Here is an 8,482-nt window from a genome sequence, read left to right on the forward strand (position 1 = left end):
TTCATTGTACATCAACATTATAGTATACAATAGGCTATTACCAAAATAAATTAGGTGCACACGTGCTAAGATGATCATTTTGCCATACATAGTATGATATTCAAGGGAAATATTAAATAAGAATAAGTGTATTTCAGAACTTTAAAAAAATTTATGTGTGTGTGCCTATATAAAATTGCGTGTCTGTGTGTGTGTGTGTATGCGCGCACACACACACACACACACACACACATGCGTGCACATGTGTGTGTGAGTGTCCATGGAGGCTAGAAGAGGGTGTCAAATCTTTTGAGGATGAAATTACATACAGGTGTTTCTTACACACCTGGTGTGAGTGCTAGGATATGAGCTCAGATCTTTATGACTGAGCAAAATGTTCTCTTAACCACCTAGTTATCTCTCCATCCCCATGGATATATTTTATATTGACCATATACTGTCTAAAAATGCACAGATTGAAACAACTATAGTAAATCTATATTTACTTTTTAACTGCACGTATTTTTGGTTGAACGTTTGAGAATAAGCATTATGTGTGTATAATGTTACACACACACACACACACACACACACACACACACACACAAGTGGAAGAAAAGGCCAATAAATGAAATTGTTTACCAAAATTCTGTCTATAAGATCTCCCTCTACAGATTTCTGGAGTTCTTCACACCCCTCTCAATGATTTTTGTAAAATATTCTTGTGTGTCTTATCTTCTATTTAGTTTCTTCATTCTCAACCCCCATGACTTAAATTCCTCCAAAATATTTCTCTCTAGCCCTTGCCTTGTGCAAAGACCAGGACTATCTGTCAAACCCTTTAAATGTTAAATTCCAAAATAAAATAAACATATCTCAAGAATCTCAAACATATGTTCGAAACTTTGAAAGTGTACCTTTGATATTTGTTGAAAATAGTCCTAAAGCTTTCTTATGTAAAGATGCCCATTACACATCAATTCACAAAACCCCAGAATCCAAACCAGCTGTCAGCTTTAACATTTTTGACTCGGAAACTCACTAGTGTTCAATCCTGTTGGTCCCACCTCTGTCACATTTAGTCAGACTCCCTGTGGTCAGCATCTCTGCCCTGGCATCAATAGGTTCGCTGTTCCTCAGATGCAGCCACTTTTAAAGCCCTTTTTCTACTCACCAGCATTTCCCCATAAACATCACCTGGTCCATTGAGATGCATCATAATTACAAACAATTTCTTGTTAAGTATCAGTTCTGTGTAGGCAAACGAATCAAAAACTGTCTTTCCAGAAAGCTGATCATGTGCATTTACCTTTGTCAAAGCTTTAATAGTTTACTGATTTATCCTTAATTGGCCCCAAACCTTGTGACATTGATGAAGACCTTTTCCTATTTTACCACGTTTTCTATAGTACAATCCAATTTTTTAAACAAAACACTAGTTAGGTAGCATTTTTCAAATACATCACCAAAGAGACTATGGCCATATCTCCTTCCTCTAGGCTGTTGCCCCTAAGTCCATAACTTCATTAACTATTATAGAAACATCACCAGGCAGTTTCATTAGCAGTTAGCCCTAACTCATCCTCACACCTGCTCTGGCCATTCCTATTCATTTTCATTCATACCTCAAATGAAATTGAGTAATCCTAAATTGGTTTAAAGCATGTGTCTGCAGGATGAGCACATTTGCATTTCACCATTTCAGCCATAAATGAGCAAAAATGTTGATTTTCAATGAAGTCAGTTTCTCTTCTTAAGAAGGAGCAAGAGCAGCCAACCACAAAACCCTTTTTCTAGCCAAATGCATGTCCATAATTCAGCCATTTTCCTATGTACTTCCCTTTGCTGATCCATGACTCATTCTGACCTCTGCAAAGAACTTCATCTTCTCATCTTCATGACCAACAACACCTGGATCACCTTAAATTCCACTTGCAATCTACCTTTCCACCCACCTTCCAACATTATTCCATTGTTCCATATTTTTACTTTGGCAACATCATTGATCTTAATGACACATTGTATATGAACATTATTATTATTGCTCTGCCAATTTTTCTAGTGATTTGAATACAAGCCTAATTTTCATAATTTATTATGTTCACATTTGTCCTAAGGATAGTTTCTTGCATAATATATATTTTAAAGTAAGTTAAGAAAAATAGCTTTTGTTAGAACATGAGCTACATTTAAATGAATTTCATTCAATCAGACATTGTCTTCTTAACTAATATATCTTGTGGGTTCTTTCCTTCCTAATTAAGAATTGTATATATGCTTAGTGATTTAAATTTTATCTGGTAACTCCAATTAAAATTATAATAAAAGCCAAGAGTTTTGTTATAGGGTTTGTTTTTTTGCTCCAGTCCTATAAAAAAAATGACACCAACCATTTATTAAATTCGAATATAACAAGCCTTTTTAAATGAAGGCTTTGATAGAATTTTCAGTTACTTCTTTCCTAAATCACTTTCATCATGAGAAAGTATTTTAATGAAGAGGCACATTTTTACAAAAGAAACTAACCACGTTTTCCAGGCCAGCTATTTAAAAATGGCATTCACATTTGCCAATATATGAGTGTGTATGAGTGTGTGTGTGTGTGTGTGTGTGTGTGTGTGTGTGTGTGTGTGTAGAACCCAAAATATTTTGCTGCAATCTAATGACCTTTAAAAGACTGAACTCTATAAGCTTGGCTAAAGTAGGAAAGATGCTTTCATGAAACCATCTAGCTTTAAATTCTGATGCACCTCTGCAGTTTTAAAAGATGAAAGAAAGAAATGTCCAGCAGAAACATCAGCACATGTCTGTAAGCATGTCTATGAAGCAGAAATTGTTAGGGAATTATGTATGTGCTGCTTCTCAGTATAACAGCCTCATATGCCCTGCTTCCATGCAGTACAGTTAGGAGCCCACATTGCTCTCTTAGAGGAGGTGACATTGTTATCATGTTCTTAATCTTTTTTAAATACAATTGTTTATACAAATCCAACAAAGGTAAAACTGCATCAGGGAAAGTCTAGGAATCACCACCATACAACAATGACACTTAAGGATACAGAACTTGACAACTAGAAAATAGCCAGGTTACCAACTTCAGTGAGAACTGAACACTTCAAAGGAAAGGAAGGCTATGGGGCACATTTATTTTACTTGATTCATGATATAAATTAGATCTGTGTAGGTAGGATATAAGAGCTCATGCTTGGAGCAAAACTCTCCTGGGTGTAAAGGTTGAAATCTGAATTGTAAAATTTTAAGGAAAAGGTAGACTCTCTATTGAAACTTGGCAAAGTGTTTTACCTGGACTATACACTTATCCACAACATGCTCGTGTAACTTCTGGACATACAAAGTAGGCTCTCAACATCCAGTTAAACATGCTTTTAAGTGGAAGGAAGTAGCCCCCTGTCACACCTGGGTACATCTGTAGATGGGCTCTTTCTGTTGATGAAGTAAAGGTTAAGTTCTTCCTACATGAAGGAAAGTTGACAATCTAAATAATAAAAACACTGGTATGCATTCAAATCTTGCATAAATAATTTTTAAACAATTTATACAAAAATAGTTCTGCATAATGTATGACTTTATGCCAGAAGAGAGCATCAGGTCCCACTAAAGATGCTTGTGAGCCATCATGTGGGTGCTGGGAATTGAACTGAGGACCTCTGGAAGAGCACCCAGTGCTCTTAACCGCTGAGCCATCTCTCCAGCCCTAGTTCTACATAATGTAAGATGTAACAAAACCAACTAAACAAAATGTGTCAAGAGAGCTGCAGATGGTGTGTGTGGTCCACTCTATGTTGACACTGAAAGCCTTGTCATTGCAAGGAGCAGGGTGCCCCAAACAAACTACTAACAAAAACACTAAGCTCAGGCTTCTCAGAGGATTTCTCCAAAGCTCATCTTCTTTTCCAACTGGAATGTCTTCTAAAGGCCGCCTTAGAATGGTCCAGAAAGCAGTGCAGTTATGATGCAGGAGCAAAAGAAAACGTCTGGCTCACTCATCCTCCAAATGGGTAGTTGAATGGCTTCTCCCTTGGCAAGACTTGAGAAACAGAACTGTGCCCCGTGGTCTCTTGTTCCAAATTCCAAAGGAAAATAGAAGCCCACTTGCTTTTGCAGTCTTCGCCCCTCCCCGGCTGTGTTCCCCCAATCCTCCACATTTACACCCTTGTCCTGGAACTAACTTAGTTTCTGCAGGAGTTTCTCTTCCACTTGCCCAAACTGAACACTCACAAACATTTCGGCTATGAACTGCTCACAGCCTTCCTTGGTGACTTGCTTGCAGTACCTCAGGTCAATATGACAGATATTTCCACAGCGTTTGAAGGACAGGCACTGGTCAGTGACCTTATTGCAGTCTGATAGGTTGATCTCTGTCAGAGAGTCTCCAGTGGTAGTGCTGACTGCAGTGAGGTTGATGGACTGATCAGTGACATGGTTATATCCTCTGCATCCCCACCTAAGTGCATCCAGATGGAGCATCATGTGATCAGGCCGCCACCCATTAGCCAGCCGCCCACCAGACTCGCTGCCCCTTGATGATGGAGCAGCCCATGTCATGCACAGAGAGGTGTGGATGGCAGTCTTCAGCTACCTCAGCCACCAAGACCTGTGTGTCTGCATGCGGATCTGCAGAACCTGGAACCGCTGGTGCTACAATAAGCGGTTGTGGACCCGCATTGATCTGAACCACTGCAAGTCCATCACGCCCCTGATGCTGAGTGGCATCATCCAGCGACAGCCTGTCTCCCTTGACCTCAGCTGGACCAATATCTCCAAGAAGCAGCTGAGTTGGCTCATCAACCGGTTGCCTGGGCTCCGAGACTTGGTGCTGTCAGGCTGCTCATGGATTGCTGTCTCAGCCCTCTGTAGCTCCAGTTGTCCATTGCTCTGGACCCTGCATGTCCAGTGAGTAGAAGGACTAAAGGATGCCCAGATGCGGAATCTCCTGTCCCCACCCACAGACAACAGGCCAGGTCAGATGGACAATTGGAACAAGCTCCGGAAGATTGTAGAACTGTGCCTAGCTGGCCTGGATATCACAGATGCCTCCCTACAGCTCAATATCCGCCATATGCCTCTGCTCTCCAAGCTCCACCTCAGTTACTGTAACCATGTTCTTAATCTTTACGATGGACGGTGGTCAAAATGAGAAAGAGAAGATGTCCCAGAAAATTGAAGATGTGAGGTCACAAAAGAGCCTTGGTCAATTGTTTGGAAAGAAACAGTATTTTTTATTATTATTATCAAAAGAGAAATGAGGCAGAAAAATGAAGACTTTTCCTTGAGACTGAAAGAAATGTCATGGTAAATAGCTCAAGAGGCAGACTAAGCTAGAATGAAGGTCTACATTTTGTACAAGTAAATAACATAATCTCTAGAAATTTCATCAGATGCATAATGCATAAAGCCCAAGACATCTAAGCAAAAGTAGTCAGGGTTGCTAAGGATGGGAATTCATATAAAGTACATTTTATGGTAAACCACTCTAAAACTGTGGGTGCTATTTTACTAGTGAGAACTTCAAGTACCTTGCAGTGGCAATAGTCTAAAGGAAACTGACTTACTCCCCTTGGCTTCTTCTAAGAGAGGTTTATCCAACAGCAGGTGCCATCGAGGGATCCAGTGCTGGCCACCAAAACATGAAAGGAAGTAGACAGACACTTCTGAATCTCAGAAAGTCATTCTTCACTTGGAATGTGAGCAGAGAAACACGCGACTGTGATCACATCTTTTGACACAAGGCATCATTTGGGAAAGCAGCCTTGGGAAGGATTCAAGAAGGAGCCTAGGTTGAACTGTAAGTGAACGTCCTTCAGACCATCATTAAGCCACCAGTAAGCTTCCCTACATCATGGGTTTGGGCAACGGGAGTCAATATATTTCTTCATTTTTAAAGCTACTTTGACTTTTCTTTTCGATTTGCTTCCACTAGATATACTGAATGCTCCTTTGTGAACTGATATCCCTAATGATTTCTGTTTGCTAAGCATTTACTAGAGCTGAAGATGACTGAATGGCATGTCTTTGAGCAGTCCTGATATTTGTGTCACCCAACTTTCTTAAAACCTCATTTCTAAGTAATATTTCCTGACTGTGTCTGCAAAAACAAAGAACAAGATGACATTTCATCACATTTCCAATCTAGCCTTGTCCCTCCATAGCCCAGTTATCATTTATGCTGACAGTTTCTAAATCCTCTCTAGACAAGAATATATTTTGAATTCCAAAGTTATACATTTAGCTGTCTCCTAAGAGATCTTTACTTGCGATTTCACAGCTTAAGTCTAGGATACAAAAATCAGGTATTTTTTTTCCCCCACAAAGCCTAATTTCTCTTTCCTTATCCGCTTCTTAGTCAGTGATATTGTAATTCAAACCACATTATTCTATAATCTTCCTGACTCCTTCATCTCACCAGTCTTCAATAATGTCCAAGTGCTGTTGATTATATTAGCATATGTATCATTTACCACTGTAATGTTTCCTGAATTTTCACGCATCCATTGAAGGCAAGCTTTCATCATTTTTGATCTCGCTATCAAAATATGCTTCTAATTCATCAGACTCTCCAGGCTCCTTTCATTTGAACTTTTCCTTTGCATGGCTGCTAGAACGTATACTTTTTCCTCCTCAAACTGCTTGCCATGTCGTTTTCTGTAGCATGTTCCTTGATGAAAATTACCTAAATGACTACAGGTTTTTAAACTCTTTCTCCTCACCAATGAGCTTTACAAACATTCCCACAGGATTTTCCCATTCAAGTTTCCAAACTATGTTTCTTGGTTAATAATTCTCTCTAGTCATCACTCTATTAGGTTACACATACTATTTAATTACCTCCCTTTTCCTACTAGGCATCAAGGTCTTATTTATCTTGAACATACAGCACCTAGCTATGTGGACACTATTAAGTGATAGTTTAAGCTTACATATAATGATGTTGAGTAAATGAATGGTAAACTTCAAAACTTGTTAGAAATGATAGCAAAATGGATACTAAACTACTAAGAAAGAACAATCTGAGTGGTGTTCATCAACTGACCAAAGAAATTGAGAAAATAACCCTAAAATTTGCCCTTCTAAGTACCAATAAACCAAACTATCCAATCATTAAATGGGCTAATGAACACAGAGCTCTCAGAGGAGGAGTACACATAGCTGATACACATACAAAAGACATTCAACAACCTTAGCTATCAGGGAAATGCAAAATAAAATTTTAATTGAGATTTCCTCTCATTTTACTTCAAATGATTGCCATTAAGAAAACAAGTCATAACAAACACTGGTAAAACTGAGGGGAGAGAGCCATTGAGGGGAGAGAATGGAAGTTAGGTAAGCCAGTATGGAATTCAGTATAGAGGTTACAAAACTAAAAACAGAACTGCCCCAGCTAGCTAACCCTCTGCAGCAAGGAGCTAGGGGAGGGTTGGTTTTCCTGCTTTCTCACACTCAGGGTCGGCTCACCCACAACCACACCACCAGGGTCAACTTTACTCTGTTGCCAAGGAGAGGTGCAGGGGCCACTCTCCTGAGTGCTGCTGCTAGTGAGGGACAGAGACAGCTCTCCTGATCTCATTATCTCAGAGCCAGCTCTCCCACCTTCTACAGGCCGTGTGTGAGGGCACCTCTCTCTCCTGTCAATGCTACCATATGGCAGATGAGGGGTGGGCCAAGATCTCTAAGCCTTAGCTGACATATGGCCCAGCTATTTATGATTTCCAGCTACATACTCAAGGACTCTAAGTCAACATACCATTGAGATACTTGCACATTTATGTTTATCACAGCACTATTGATAGCCAAATTCTGCAATCAACCTAGGTGTCCATCATCAGAAGAATGAGTAAAGAAAATGTGGTATGTGTGCACAAGGGTGTTTTATTCATTTATAAAGAACAAAATTATGCCATTTGTAAAAAAAAAATGGATGCAACTGGAAAAATTCCTATTTAATGAATAAATGTGACTCAGAAACTCAAATATTAAGGCTGGAGAAATGGCTACACCTTTAAGGGCATTTTGGTTCTTTTCCAGGAAAGCTGAGCTCAGTGTTTAGCACTCATGTTGGGCAACTCACAACTGCCTACAATTCCAGTTCCAGAATATAAAACATCATCTTCTGGTCTCCACGATTGCACAACACATGTGGCTTACATATACACCTACATAAAATAAATCTAAAACAAAACTCAAGAAAATCAAATGGTGCATGTTTTCTAGTATTTGTAGACACTAGCAGCAGTAGAACTATCTGGGAAAATGAAAGAGACTAGCAGGAGGGAGAAGGGGGAGAGCAGGAGGGGAAGGGTAGGGGACTCCACCCAAGTATATCACATGCTTGTCTGAAGACATCTTTATAAAACCAAGTATATGTAAAATAATGATATGTCAAAAGTTAAAACAAAACCAGAAATTTTTGTCTTTACAAAACATTCTGAAGGTAGATTTACTTTCTATAAACACTAAAATCTTGACTACAATTTATACATCT

General features: G+C 39.3%; 1 pseudogene; it reads left to right on the forward strand.

The window, feature by feature from the left end:
• Nucleotides 1–4,443: 4,443 nt before the first annotated feature.
• On the forward strand, nt 4,444–5,137 carry LOC102912736 (lysine-specific demethylase 2B pseudogene; annotated as a pseudogene).
• Nucleotides 5,138–8,482: the final 3,345 nt, after the last annotated feature.

Source organism: Peromyscus maniculatus, chromosome 18, assembly GCF_049852395.1.
Source record: "Peromyscus maniculatus bairdii isolate BWxNUB_F1_BW_parent chromosome 18, HU_Pman_BW_mat_3.1, whole genome shotgun sequence".
Taxonomy (NCBI): domain Eukaryota; kingdom Metazoa; phylum Chordata; class Mammalia; order Rodentia; family Cricetidae; genus Peromyscus; species Peromyscus maniculatus.